Here is a 16,470-nt window from a genome sequence, read left to right on the forward strand (position 1 = left end):
GCTAGACCATCCTTGAGTTGGAGAGCTTAGGTGACGACGTGTACATATGTGGCTGCTCGACTGCCACAGACAAGGGTTGAAAGAGGAACTAGGGTTAACCCCTATTTTGCCGCTTAGATCGGCCTGTTGTAAATATTTTCTTGTAATAGACTTTTAAATTATATTTTTGGGATCCCAATGTATACAGTAAATGTTCTAATGAAACGTTATATCTTAACCAAAAATTTTAATCCCTAAACCTCTAATCATACTTAATTACACGATTTTGGACAAATGATTCGATTAGCGAGTTTAGCACTGTTTATAAGGCACACCGTAACGGTCCCTGGAGTTTAGGGCGTTACAGACATTGTCAACCTCAGATCTGGGTTTCACGATGTTGCCATTGATGAAGCTTGGTTTGATTGAGAGCTGGGGTTTCACGAAACTATCGACAAACATTGAGGTCGGCAGATGCGCGGTGTACCTCTGGCGGAGCTCGCAGATCTGGGTTGCTTTTCCACATATCTATTTTTTTAAATTTATTTATTTTGAGATTGAATGTTAGTGAATATTGCTAGTTTAAATGTTAGTGTAAATTTGAGATTGAAAGTTTGGATTGATCTAGTGCATTGGATTTTTTGAGATTGATTGTGTATTTAATTTGAAAGTTTTTCTAATTTGGATTTTGTATGATTGTTTATTTTATGTTTTATTTTGAAGCAGATATAAACATATTTGATTTGGATCAGGGTTTTCATAGAGATAGGTTGTTGAGCTAGGTTTATATTTGATTTGGCTCATGGTATTTTTTTCTTCTTAAAATTTATGGGCTTATATTGGCTATTGATGTTGGTTGCTCGTATTTTTTTTTCTTGAAGAAGAAGACAATGAAGAAGAAAGGAATTCAACTTCTTTTTTTGATTTGTTTCAATTTAGTTTTTTTTATCTTTAAATAATTTAGATTATTTTAGTTTAAAATCAAGTTTTGAATTTATAAAAAAGATTAATGTTTTATATTAATATTTAAAAATGTATTTTTTAATAATTATTATTTTAAAATTAATTAAAATGATATTTTAAAAATATTTATAAGTTGGACCAATCACGAGGTTATACGTGTTAGTCCAGTCATTACCTAACGGAGAGTAACGGACGGAGACTGATGGAAATACTGTTTTACTAACTTTGGGTACTTTACCTGCGAAAAAAAAAAGATTGGGTCCATGCCGCGTACAAACCCCAAACTTTGGGTACTTTTGCCGTAAATATCCCTATTCATATTTGTATGTTTAATGTGTATGTTTTAATTTGAAGACTTTTCAATCAATATATGACTTTTCTCAACAATGTTTGTTTTTCAATAGTTTCAACTGCATTACCGAAATTATTTGAGTTATGTAATTAACCTCAAACTATAATTGAGTTTAAGTTAATAATTATTTAAACTGCAAAGATATGTCTGCTATTGTTGCTCGTTCTCATGGCGGTGATGGAGCAGATCCTCCTCCTCCTCCAGATCCCACGCGAGTTCCTACTTCCTGTGAGACAGGTAATATACTATAATTAGTCTATCTTTTATCAATAAATGACAAATTGTTATTATTTTATTCAATTTAATAGTATTGTTTAATTAACATATGTAGCAGCTGCCGCAAAAAGAAGAGGTCGGTCTCGATCCAAAAATTTGCAGCAGCTCGTCAACGACAATAAAGGTCCGTTGGCTCTACAATTTGATATGAAGGAGGGAACCTACAAAGCAATTGGTGATATTGGGACGTTGTTCACGAGACTTATTGGCAACCATATTGATCACCATGTCCCATTATATTATGACTCTTGGCAGAGTGTTCCGGATGAGCACAAGATTGGATTGATGCAAAAAGTTGAGGTGAATTTATCTACTTATTCACGTGTAATGTTTTTTTTTTTATAATTTAAAAAATCTCAACATTTTTTTTAAGGAATTTTTCATTCTTCAAAAAGCTCTCCCTGAGTGGCGACTGATAGAGACTGGGATTGAGCGAGAGTTTCAGGATCGCTGTAAGGATAGAAAAGGTCGCAAGAAAAGACACTTCGATGAACATGGAGGGTATGGTGATATCGAGACAGCCAGAAAGAATCCACCAGAGGACATTGACAACGAGAGTTGGCAGAAGTTTGTTGAAATTTCACCACTCCACAGTTCATGGCACGCTCAATGGCAAATGCTGCCAACAGAGCAAAATAGAAGAATCCAAGTCTCCATGGATCGAATTCTTATGCTTCTGCTCAATTTAAGAAGGTAAATAAAAATATATAGATAATTTGAAATATTTTAAGTTATCTTAATAATAATTTCAATATTTAACTGAGATTTTGTTAAATTTTGTTTTCTAAAGATGAATCTTCAAACCAAAGAATTGCCCAGCATTATCGATACCTTCCATGACATGCACAATCATCCGACACGAGGATGGGTGAACACGAATGCTAAGGATGCATATGTAAGTAACTTTCTAAGTTTTGTATCTATGTATATTATTCAATTATATTATGTATTGATTGTCTTGTTTCTAAATTGCAGGATGCCTTACAGCAAGAAATCCAGACACAATCCCAATCTCAGTCTCAATTTGAATCTGAAGCAGGAAGTGCCAATGTCAATGAGACACAAGTCGTCTCAAAGGTACTTGGTCAACGTCGTGGCCACAACCGAGGTATTGGATGAAAGTTGAAGGGCACTAATACATTTGCCTTAAGCGCCACCGGATCCTCTTCACAATCAGAGGCATCACCGTTTCCGTCCATCACAGTTGGCCCTCCGATGATACCACTTGAAGCTTTCCAGTTCATGATTCAACACTTCAGTCAAGCCTTTATGACCCAGAACAACAACTTCCAACAAATGCAACAATATTTGCAAACAACAAATCCGAGCATCCAACCTCCACAATTTCAGCCTGTCAACTTAGACATGAACATGATACAGCCCATGATGGCAAGCTTTCAACCACAACAACCACAGCAGCCACAACCACCACAGCCACCACAATAGCAACCACCGCAACCACCACAACAGCCCAACAATAATGACTTTGAAATTGATTTTGATGACATTTAGTTTTATTAAGTTACTATTTTTAAATTATTAATATTTTGTGTTGTTTTTTATTTATTTTGGAGACTATAAATATTGTTAAATTGGTTTTATTATTTAATTAATAAATTTATTTTATTTATTTATTTAATTAATATTTAATAATTTATTAAATAAATTTTAATCAATATAATTAATTAAATATATATTTTAAAAATTGTATACCTACAGCGACGACATGTCGTCGCTGTAGATAGAGCGGTCGACAAACCTACAACGACGACATGTCGTCGCTGTAGAAGTTTTTTAAAATTCAAATTTTCAAATCTTGCACCACCAACAGCGACGACATGTCGTCGCAATATCCCAGTCCAACCGAAAAAAAGATTTCCTACTGGGACCGACATATCGTCGTTGTAGTAAAACCCTACTTCGACGACTGCGTTTTGTCGTCGTCGTAGATTGCTACACATACGGACCTACAACGACGCTGTTGTTGCAACGACATGTCGTCGCTGTATACCTACAGCGACAACTTCTTGATCTATAGCGACGACAAAAGTCGTCGCTGTAGAGCCTTTTTCTGGTAGTATATTCAAATCAAGCAAATAGAAAGTACACCCTCCATGAATCAAACCCAATCCATGAAATTTTGCATAAGTGGATAAATTGGTTCATTAGGATCATTCCTAACAACTTTACTGCTCTCATATAAACTTGTCATATCATATAGACATAAATTCGACCAAAAGTATACATAACAAAATATTATGTATGATTTTGAGACCCACATAAGTATATGAGGTGGCTGCATGAACATATCTACCGAGGTGGTCCAAAATTAGCAATTTTTATGCTTAAATCTTCTAGCTAAGCACAAAGACATTCCTCAACAAACTAATAAATATAAGTAGGGTACTCTAGTTTATTTAACATGTTTGCTCAACAATTCATACCTTTGTCAAAGGAACCAAGAAGCAATAATACATGAACCCAAACCAAAGTTACTAATCTATTCAACACATTACTACTAGTCAAGTCATCAAGGAGCAGTTGTTAAACAATATCCAATATATGAAACACACAAGAAGTAAGCTAAGAAGTGTCAACAATCACCATTTAAACAAGAGCATACATATAAGTAAGTCAATATTCAACAAATACATTAAAAATTTACAGTCTCAATCACTATCTCATAAGTTAAGGCTTATTCAATATTTAACAAATACATTAAAAACTAAATATTTTTTTTAATATTTTTCCATACTCAATAGTTTCAATGAACTAATTTGATCTCTCTAATACTTTATATCAAAACAAAATCAATAAATCAAAATTTTCAGACTAGAACATGACAAAGAAAATAAAAAGTATCAAGGCAATACACTAAGTGCATTTTATCAAACACTTTGTGTGCAACTCAAAATTCAAATTGAAACACATAGTTATTTACCAAAATACATCCATAAATGAAAAAAAAATCAAAGGTAATGTGAATATAAATGAATTTTATTTTGCATGAAAAATGCATACGAACCTTGAATTTATAAGAACGAATTCGGACTCTAAAATTTGAGATTTTAGGGTTTTAAACTTTGAAATCTTTAAATCTATACAAAGAAATCAAATAATAGATAAAAAATACAATTAAACACATATAAAACATAGCTTACCATACCAATATAGAAAATAAATGGGATGATATAACCTTGGGCAAAGATGGAGAGATTCAATCAGCTAGAGTACCTTGGACTTCGATCGGCTAGAAGATGGAGGAGTCGCCTGCATTGCACGGTGGCTGGAGGATCGCCGACGTCGCACACGGTGGCTGGAGGGACTCTTCACTTCGACGACAGTAGCTAGAAGATGGAGTAGTCACACGAGACAGAGAGAGAGTGAGAGAGTAGTCACACGAAAGAAAGAGGGAAAGAAATTAAAGACTTGTACGTGTGGGGGAAAAATTAAAAACTAATTTTTTTTAAATGGAGCAATGCCGACAGCTATAAGCTATTGCTATTGGCTCCAATAGCGACAACTTATAGCTGTCGGCGTTGCTCCAATATATCGATTTATAAAAAAAAATGTAAAAATATATTAAAAAAATTATAACTAATAAATTTATATATTAAAATTATTTTACAATATTTTTCCAATCAATAAAACAGCTCATTTTTAACTAATACTAATTTTATAAATATGTTAAACAATAATATAGTTAAATTAAATTAAAGTATTGTTACTCTTAATATCATAATTAATTTAAAGTTTGATATAAAAATTATTATAAATACAAAAGTTAATAATATAAAAAATTTAGAAACAAAAAAAATCTAGTTTGAAAAGTATTTAATAAATACATAATTTTAATAAATACACATTTACATAATTTAGTTTATTTTTTTAAATTTTATTATTCATTAATTATATTTTTTAATTTTTTATTTAAATTTTGGCGACATTTGGGTATCGGAAAGTCTAGTTTTGTAGTAGTGCAATTGCATCAATAATAATACATTTTAATGTTATTTAATTGTGTTCATAAATATCATTTAATTGACAATAAGAAATATTCACTTTGGGGAATTTTTATAAAAGATCACAAATCTTTAGTAATTATATATTTTTTCAATATTATCAAATATATATATATCTTAATAAATAATTATAATGAATAATTTCATTTTTGCATAATGTTCAGAATATATGCAACGACTCTTTAAGAATCTATAAATAATTTTTAGACATTGGACTTTATAATTAATTGATTTTCATAGTTTAAGAGTCCATATCATAATCAAAAAGTATGTCTCTCTACAACACTACAAAAAAGGAGACTTTTGCCGGCGCAAATTTGCGCCGGCAAAAGTATGGTTTTGCGCCGGCAAAAACTATGGAGTTTTTGCCGACGCAATTTTGCGCCGGCAAAGAATTGCGTCGTATCTCCGTCGCTAATGTCACTTTTGCCGACGCAAATATAATGCGCCGGCAATGGACTTTTTTGGCGACGAAAAAATACGCCGGTGAAAATATAAATGCGCCGGTAAAAAAATCTGTCACGATATTGTGGAAAACACTTTTAGCGGCGCAATAATGCGCCGGCAATAGTTTAATTTTTTAGTGGCGCATTTTTGCGCCGGTAAAAGTGTATATGTGAAGGTAAGATTGAAACTCTTTGCCGACGTAATTTTGCGCCGGTAAAAGTATTTTTAAAATAATAATTTGTATTAAATTATTAATATTATTTTCAATATATTAATATTAATTAATAATTTTCAATTTTAATATATTAATAATTATTTAATTTTTTAGTAATATTATTTAATTATAAATAAAATTAAAATTAAAATTTTATAAATAAATAAACAAAAAATTACAACTATTAATATTTATTGTCTCCACCAAACATTAAAATATAAAAGTAATTTAGTAAAATAAATGTCTCATAAATTAAATTTTAAATAAATAGAAAAAAAGTTCTACAAATGAGTACTGGCCGCCTCATCATTCCCGCCCCCATCAGCATCATCGTCCTCGTCCGAATCCTGGTCTGGTAAGTCAACAGTAAAACCAGGAGCCAATTGACCAACCTGCTTCAACAAAGCACTGAGCAGGAGATCTTGACGCCGTTGACGACTCTCAAGTTTAGTCGTATGCTTCTTTAGGTTCTGATTTTCTAGCATAATGTCCTGATTTTGCTGCAAAATGGTGTCCACTTCAGGTGGCAATTGCCCGGACATTTGAGAAGTTGACGAAGATGCTGCCCTCTTTGCGCCAATTGCCTTCAACCTAGGCAACCCCCCAAACCCTTTCTTATAACGCGAGCGGGGTCCAAGGACATCCGTGACAATATCCATATCAGGCGGGAAATGACCGTCGACATTATCGCCGACACAAGAAGCAGCAGATGATGCAGGGGCCGTACTCTGCGATGCTCGACGTTCGGTCATCTCATTCTGCACAATAAAAAGCACGTATTTCGAATTCCAATATAACATTATTTGAAAACCTAACTTATAAATTTTTAATATAACAACATATAAAATATAACTTTATTATCTATCTGCCAACATCCTATCATTAATGACTACAGACCAGTGACTGAAAAAGAATGTAATTAATTTTGTTCCCGTATCAGGGAGCAAGTGGGCTAAAGTAAATTTGGTCATGAAAATCCATATCTGAATCAAAATCATGAAGATGTTGTTGATATATACGGTAAGTGCAGTTAATTCCATTAATGAGGAATTTACGTCTCCAAACATATACATCAACTATATTTACATGTTTTTGATTCAGATATGGATTTTCATGACCAAATTTACTTTAGTCCACAAGCTCCCTGATACGGGGACAACATTAATTACATTCTTTTTTTATCTTAGTCCACAATCATTAATCATAAAAATATTGGCACATAGATTATAAAGATTTCATTGTTAAAAATTTAATTAATAATTAATAAATAATTACTAATTGACAACAACAATTAATAATTAATATTTATTAATTATTTACTAAACTTTTTTAAAGTTAAATGATCATAAATTAGTTAAGGTTATGCAACTTACATGTTTTGTCGCCGCTGCATCACTAATCCACTTATCCTTCTTCTTGTGCAGGTGCTCGAATGTGTCGATCATGCTCGGGAGCTGGCCAGTAGATGGGTCCATCTAAAAAAGCAAATTATTTAAACATTGTGACATTTATAATATTTTCGTAAATGTAAGGATATAAGTTATTATAATTTACGTGATCATAAACATGGGCAACGATGGATTTGGAACCGTGTCCTCCTGGTATGGTCATTTTAGCTCGAGCTTCTTTATTTTTCTTCGATATACGCTTCAAAAAGAAAACAGTACTCATTAATCTAAATTGTAATTTTATAATTAAAAATTAATGTAAAATGTACGGCATACCTGGTGAGAATCAGAAACCCAAAAATCACACAGAACTGCCCAATCAGAAGAAGTGATCGACACAAAAGGTTTTGACTTCGCTCTCTCATTGTCCACCTCTCCTCCAACATCTACCCAGTGTTTCTTCATTGTGTGGCGCCAATCAGTCAGATGTTTTTGCATTTGTCTTACCATGGCATCGTTGATTACTGGATTGTCTTCTGGATAAATGAATTTTTCCTAAAATCACAATTAAAATTGGAATTTGTTAAAATATTTTGAAGATAGACAAAATATTTAATAATGAGTTATTAAAGGTTTAAAGAATGCTTACAGATAGTCTCTTTCGAATAACTTCGATATCAGCTGGTTTTACTTGTTCCCAAGCTAGTGTAGTTGGGGGTACGGTGCTACGCAAATAACGAGCCATAGAATTGTTGAACCACTTGCCGTACTTTTGAATAGCTTTTCCAGTTTCTTTATCAAACTCTACTTTCAAATGAGTAACTTTTTTGATGGCCAGCTCCTTCTCGATATTGGCACCGTAATAAGCTCCCCTGCCTCTCTTGGAGCCACCACCTGTGTCATTACTTGTTTCGGCCATTCTACATTAAAATATTCATTAATTAACTAATTCAAATTATGTATGTCTATTGTTTTTTGTTATAAAATTAACATTTATTCATTATGGTATTTCCAAACCTACCCTATTCCGACCTAGTGGATCCCTTGGAGATAGTAAGAAGTCATGTACTTCTCCTCAGTTTTTTAAAATGTTTATCAAACATTTAAAAAAAATGAGGAGCAGTACATGAATACATTGTCTATCCCCAAGACATCCACTAGGTGCATCACTATTATTTTTTGTTATTGAATTAACATTTTATTACTTATTGTCTTTCCTAACCTACCCTATTCCGACCTAGTAGATCCCTTGGAGATAGTAAGCAGACATGTGCGACTACACACTTTTTCAAAATATTTCATCAAACATTTTGAAAAAATGAGTAGCAGTACATGAATACATTGTCTATCCCCAAGGCATCCACTAAGTGCATCACTATTATTTTTTGTTATTGAATTAACATTTTATTACTTATTGTCTTTCCCAACCTACCCTATTCCGACCTAATAGATTCCTTGGAGATAGTAAGCAGACATGTGCGACTACCCATTTTTTCAACATATTTCATCAAATATATTGAAAAAATGAGTACCAGTACATGAATACATTGACTATCCCCAAGGCATCCACTAGGTGCATCGCTATTATTTTTTGTTATTGAATTAACATTTTATTACTTATTGTCTTTCCCAACCTACCATATTCCGACCTAGTAGATCCCTTGGAGATAGTAAGCAGACATGTGCGACTACCCATTTTTTCAACATATTTCATCAAATATATTGAAAAAATGAGTACCAGTACATGAATACATTGTCTATCCCCAAGGCATCCACTAGGTGCATCACTATTATTTTTTGTTATTGAATTAACATTTTATTACTTATTGTCTTTCCCAACCTACCCTATTCCGACCTAATAGATCCCTTGGAGATAGTAAGCAGACATGTGCGACTACCCATTTTTTCAACATATTTCATCAAATATATTGAAAAAATGAGTACCAGTACATGAATACATTGACTATCCCCAAAGCATCCAATAGGTGCATGTGTACCTATATCTAATACTATCATTAATTAATGATAATAAATAAACTTTTCATTGAATTAAATAAAAAGTTACATACACTTGTTTAAATTACATATCACTGTCCTCGTCATCACTAACTACAACATCATTACGAACATCACTATCACTATCACTATCGACTAGAACATTATCGTCATCCTCATCGTCTTCATACTCGACCAACGTGTCGTCTTCAAATTCAACTTCATCATCGACAACAAATTCATCTGAACCTTCGCCAACCAAATCATCAACGTTGTGCACTTCAGTGGCATTGACATCAACCCGATCATACTGAAGATTATCAAAAATTGGAAGTTCTACCCACAACTGAAATGAAGAAGAATTAACTTCTTGCAATATTGGTATATCATTTGTGGTCTCAGTATCATCAACATCGGAATTTGTGAAATCCCATACATTCCTTGGAATGTATTCATTAACGAGCCTCCAATCATCCCCATTTTTCACATCTCGAAGATAATACACCAAATTCGCTTGAGATGCGAGAACGAAAGGATCATCTTTATAACATTCTTCTTTCACATATACGCTCGTAAAATTGGATTCCACTTTAATTCTACTTGTATTGAACCATCTACACTTGAATAGGACAACACTGTAACCCATCAAGTAGGACAATTCAATTACTTCTTCCAAAACTCCATAGTAGTTCACTCCTTCCTCACTTGGCACCATTACACCGCAATTTTGTGTTTTAAGCTTCATATCACGACCACGAGTCACAAATTTCACACCATTCACTATCATCCCTGGATATGAATACACGGTGCCGCTTGATTTGTTTGCGAGAGCATACAATTCATTATTCACTTCAGTAGGTGTTGACTCATGCAAACCGTTCACCTATCAACATTAACATTGAAAGTTAGTTTTGGATTGACTAATTGGGGTTTCAGAAAAGAATTGACTAATATACATACTCTTTCTTTGAACCACTGAGGAAAATCAGTTTTTTGTTGAACTTCAAGATTCAAGCCCCCCCGTCTTCTTAATTCATCCATATGCTCACTACAAATGAACAAAAAAACTATGATTTTGGCATTTACTCGGTATATAAACCAAACATCATTATTGAAAAAATACTAGAAAACACACCTAAGGTACTCCTTAATTTCGGCACAATTGTTCAAGATATACCACTCAGCCTTTTGCTTTAACTGCGGATTGAGGAGCATATTTGATTTCTTACCAAATGGACGACCAACAGCCTTATAAATAGAATATTCCCGATTTGGTTGGGATTCAACGCGATCGTCATTCCTCTCAGGTCGATTGAATCGAGTCTCAACCCCCCGCAGGTACATTGAGCAAAAGGTTAAAGCCTCATTCACCACGTAAGCTTCTGCGATTGAACCTTCAGGACGTGCACGATTTCTTACATATTGTTTATAAACTCCCATCGAACGTTCAATGGGATACATCCACCTAAAGTGCACGGGACCGCCAAGAATTGCCTCTTTCGGAAGGTGCAAAACCAAATGCACCATAATATCGAAAAATGCTGGAGGAAATATCATTTCCAACTTGCATAAAATGGTGATAATGTCTGTCTCCATCTTCTCAAGGTCTTTCACATTCAAAGTCCGTGCACAAAGTTTTTTGAAAAAACCGCACAACTCAATAATTGGCTTCCGAACTTCCGGAACCAAAAACGACCTAAGTGCGGCGGGCAACAACTGCTGAAACAACACGTGGCAATCATGTGATTTCAACCCAGTTATCTTGCCATCATTGACATTGACATTCTTCGAAAGGTTTGCAGCAAAACCGTCCGGGAATTCAACTGACTTCACAAATTCACAGAAAACTCGACGCTCCGGGACACTGAGGGTGTAACTGGCGTGCGGTTTCTTCCACTTGTTTCCCTCTTTGCGGAGGTGGAGTTTTTCCCTAATTTTCATGTCTGCTAGATCAAGTCTTGCCTTGTCAGTGTCTTTAGATTTTCCCTCTAAGTTCAACAAAGTTCCCAAGACACTGTCGCAAACATTCTTCTCAATGTGCATTACGTCCAAATTATGCCTCAACAATAACTCCTTCCAATAATCAAGCTCGAAAAATATGCTCTTCTTCGACCAATTAAGTTCAATCGGAGCCCTTTTGCGTTTCACACCACCAAATTCTTTGTGTTTCCCAGGATGTCTAATCAGCAAATTCTCTAATTGCTTCAAAACATCATCACCGGAGTAATGTTTCGGTGGTGGCCTGAGTTCCCTGTTACCGTCGAATAGTGCTCGTTTGCTCCTCCATTCATGATCCATATCAAGAAATCTCCTATGGCCAATGTATGCAATCTTACTTCTAATCCCTACAGAGGGAGTTTCTTCATTGCATGTGGGACACGCCTTGTACCCTTTTGTGCTCCACCCAGACATCATAGCATAAGCTGGGTAGTCGTTAATGGTCCACAAGACTGCTGCACGCATATTGAACAATGTACTATTGTATGCATCTCTTGTCTCGACACCATTCATCCATAACTCCTTCAACTCGTCAACCAAAGGTCTCATATAGACATCGATATCTTTTCCAGGTGAAGAAGGACCTGGAATAAGAATAGACAACATTAATGACTGTGGTTTCATGCACTTCCACGGCGGCAAGTTGTATGGGACAAGTATTACAGGCCACATGCTGTAAGAGTTGCTCATGTTCCCAAAAGGATTGAAACCATCTGTAGCCAACCCAAGCCTAACATTTCGAGGTTCGGCTGCGAAAGATGGGTACAACTCATCAAGGTGCTTCCACACCTTACTGTCAGCGGGGTGCCTCATCACACCATCTTCCCTTGGCCTTTTAGAATAGTGCCATCTCATATCCTCTGCAGTATATCTGGAACTGTACAGCCTTTTCAATCTCGGCGTCAACGGAAAGTACCGCATGACCTTATGGGCCACTTTCTTCCCGTTCCCACGATTATCTTGCCAGCGACACTCACCACAAACCGGACAGAATTCCAAATTCGCATTCTCCTTCCAAAACAGTGCACAGTCATGCTTGCAAGCATCGATGGACTCATATCCCAATCCAATACTCCGCAACTTTGCCTTCGCCTCATAGTTAGACTTAGGTAAAATTGTTCCGTCAGGCATAGCGTCGACTAACAATTCCAGCAAACCATCAAAGTAATGATTGCTGCACTTGTTAATTACTTTGAGATGCATCAGCTTCACCAAGAAGTTCAACGCGGAATACTTTCGGCAACCCGGGTACAGTTCACTTGACATCTCCTTAAATAAATTGTCATACTTGTCGCGATGTTGAGGATCATCTTGGGGAGGATCATTATAGTTTCCATGGGGAACGTCATCTTCAGCGTAAACATCCTCCAGGATATCCGCTATCTCATCTCTATCATGATCTCGTACCACAGCTGGTGGCGACGGCAGCGCCTCTCCATGGTAATGCCACACTTTGTAGGACTGTACGATGCCATTGTTGAATAAATGCATCGAAATTGCATTTATAGGCTGGAACTTAACATTCCCACATTTCTTGCACGGACAGCGAACCAAACCCCGATCGTTCAACTGATTTTTGGCGATATCGAAGAACTCCTTAACACCATTTCTATACTCCAGAGACCAACGATTCCTCGCACTCATCCAGCTTCTGTCGCTTGCCATCTTTAAGCGAAATAATTAAGAAAATATTAATAATTGTCTTAAAATAAGGGAAATGATAGTCAAAGTATTTCATGACTGTTTGTCTCCCTAATTATCACTAACTAATAATAATATCCTATCTCTGGCAAAAATAATTATTTATAGAGATATTTCCGGCTAAATTACTCAAACTTACAACTTACTAACACTTAAATGACACGTGACACCACATGATTGGTACACATTATTATTATTATTATTTTAAATAATTTTTCATAAAAAAAAACATTTTATATTTTTTATTTTTTTTAAAAAATCCAATTTATTGTTTTCCAATTTAAAGGTAACAAAAAATAATTTTTTTTTTCATTTTTTACAAAAAAAAAATCAAATTTGCTGCTTTTAATCAATTATTTAGGATTAAGTAAAAAAAATATTTAATCTTAAATTATTGCTTAGATTTTAAACAAAATTACTTAATCTTTAATTGAAAACAAGTAGACAAAATGATAAATAGGAAGATTTTAATAATAATAAATTAAAAATTTTGAGGATATTAACAATATAAAATTAAATTTAAAAAAAAATGTATTTTTCATACTTAATCTTAAGTTGAAAAAAATTTTGAATTTTTTTTTAAAAAATGTAAATTTTATTTTTTTGTTAAATTAAAAAATATTTTAAGAATAATAACAAATTTTATCAATCATGTACTGCCACGTGTCCGTTGACTAGTCTACTTTAACATTTACTTATTTATTACTTTTAATTTAAAATTAATTTAATTATACATTAATCTCCATTTTGTAATTTTTTATTAAATTCTTTAATTTGTATTGGATTATTTACTTAATCAATAATAATTTTATTATATTTATATTTTATTAAATCATTTATATTTTTAACTTTTTCAATTACAAAACATCTAATATTAATGTTAAAATTAATTATTAATTATTAATTATTATGATTGGTAATTTTATTTTATTTAAATTATAGTTAAAAATTATTTTTTTGATGAATTTTTAATTATACTTAAATATTTATTTAATTAATTATTAAACTTTTATTAATTTTACTAACTCCAACAAAAATTGGGCAGCATAACGACTATATTTCAAACTATCCCAAAAATTTAAAAACCTACAAATTAAACACATATATAACCAGAATAGTCCCAGAGCAATATACAGAACATTCTCATAACATGCACAACATAAACCAAGATTAATAACATATATCAAATCTTTCTATATCAGTAACATCAAAACAATTTATTTAGTAAATATTTATAAACAAATAATATTTAATATAAAAAATATAATATATTTTTTTTTAATATACATAATCTAATCTATTTTTTAATATACATATTAAGCATTAAAATTAAAAAAATATACATTCTCAAATCAAATTTTTTTTAATAAATACTAAAATTATATTTTCTTTTTCATTATTAATATCATTTTTTTAAAACTACACATTTATTTATTTTATAAACAGAAAAATATAATTATAATAACAAATATCACACACATACATTTATATTAATCAATTTCTACAAAAATTTAACATTAAATAAACATATATACACACCCATTTACAGAAATACATAAACATATATCCATATACAAACATATATACAGATATATAAAAAAAAAAAACCAAATTTAAGTATATATATATTCAGATATAACTAATATATATATATTCGGATATAACTAATATATATAAATATATACATATATATAAACTAATATATATAAATATATACATATATATATTCGGATATAACTAATATATATAAATATATACATATATATATAATCATATATAAATATATATATATAAACCGAAATATATATAAACATATATAAATATATATATAAACTAACCTTTGCATTTGTTTCACCGAGAGAGTTACAACACACCTGTTCATAGGGAGAGAATAACAAAAAAAAAATACAATTACAAAACATAATATTGAGAAAAAAATCCAAAAATGTTAAAAAATTTCTCATTTTACTAACCTTGAGAGATGCTTCAATATATAACTTGAGCCACGGCGTGGGATTATGGGACACCGGTGGTCGGAGACTATCACAGAGGAGAGAGAGAGAGCTTTGCTTACAAACTCAGAACAGAAATGGGGAAGAAGGAGGCTGCGGCTGAGATATATCGTTAAGACTTTTGCCGGCGCGTTTCGTTGCGCCGGCAAAAGTCTAAAAATGCGCCGGCAAAAGTGTTTAAGTAAACCCTAAAGTAAAACGATGCCGTTTTAATTATCTCGACTTTTGCCGGCGCGTTTTTTCACTTTTGCCGGCGCAACGAAACACGCCGGCAAAAGTAAGCCCACCTACTTTTTATTTCAAACGTGTAAAAATTTAAAAACACGTTGACTTTTGCCGGCGCGTTAGGTGAAAGGCGCCGACAAAAGTTTGTACGCTTATTTTGAAAAATCTGGCATTACTTTTGCCGGCGCAACCCCGACTTGCGCCGGCAAAAGTCATCTTTTCCGGCGTTAAATTGTGCCGGCATAGGGTTTGATTTTTGCCGGCGCAATTCATGAATTGCGCCGGTGAAAGTGATTTTTGCCGGCGCAATTACGAATTACGCCGGCAAAGAACTGGTTTCTTGTAGTGCAAACAGATCAAACCCAGTACGTATCAATTTCAAATTAATTCACAATAAATAATGCAAAGAAAGAACATAATGGTTTTTTATTAGATGGTGTATTCTTCTAATCATATATACTAAATATTTAACAAAAACACATAAATATAAAAGAGAGATATCATCTCTATGTATAACAAAAGAAAATATTAATTTATAATATTAAAAAAAATGTATAGATAAATGTATTTCATAAAAGAAACCTCAGATATAAAAGAAAACATATGTAATATGGTGATAATACGAGTATGAAAGGAATAATCGTGATAATGATTATGTGTCGGTTGGAATTTGTTTAGTATATATTATATCATAATACGATAAATAGAGAACATCTTATAGAAGATATTTGATCATAATTTTTCGAAAAAAAATATTGATTAGGTCAACTCAAGCACGTAACTAACCATTATAATCAATGATAGTTATCAAAACAACTATCAAGTAACTAACATGACATCAATGAAACATATATTATCAAAATTTTATAATAAATGACAGATCGATATTTTAAATAAA

At 32.8% G+C, this 16,470-nt stretch overlaps 1 long non-coding RNA gene across 1 annotated transcript; it reads right to left on the minus strand.

The window, feature by feature from the left end:
• Nucleotides 1-8,364: 8,364 nt before the first annotated feature.
• On the minus strand, nt 8,365-15,560 carry LOC133793942 (uncharacterized). The gene is made up of 3 exons (XR_009875040.1): nt 15,309-15,560; nt 15,174-15,209; nt 8,365-8,561 (listed from the first exon to the last, which is right to left on the minus strand). It is a non-coding gene; the product is annotated as an uncharacterized LOC133793942 (long non-coding RNA).
• Between the last annotated feature and the right edge of the window lie 910 nt (nt 15,561-16,470).

Source organism: Humulus lupulus, chromosome 8 (assembly GCF_963169125.1).
Source record: "Humulus lupulus chromosome 8, drHumLupu1.1, whole genome shotgun sequence".
Taxonomy (NCBI): Eukaryota; Viridiplantae; Streptophyta; class Magnoliopsida; order Rosales; family Cannabaceae; genus Humulus; species Humulus lupulus.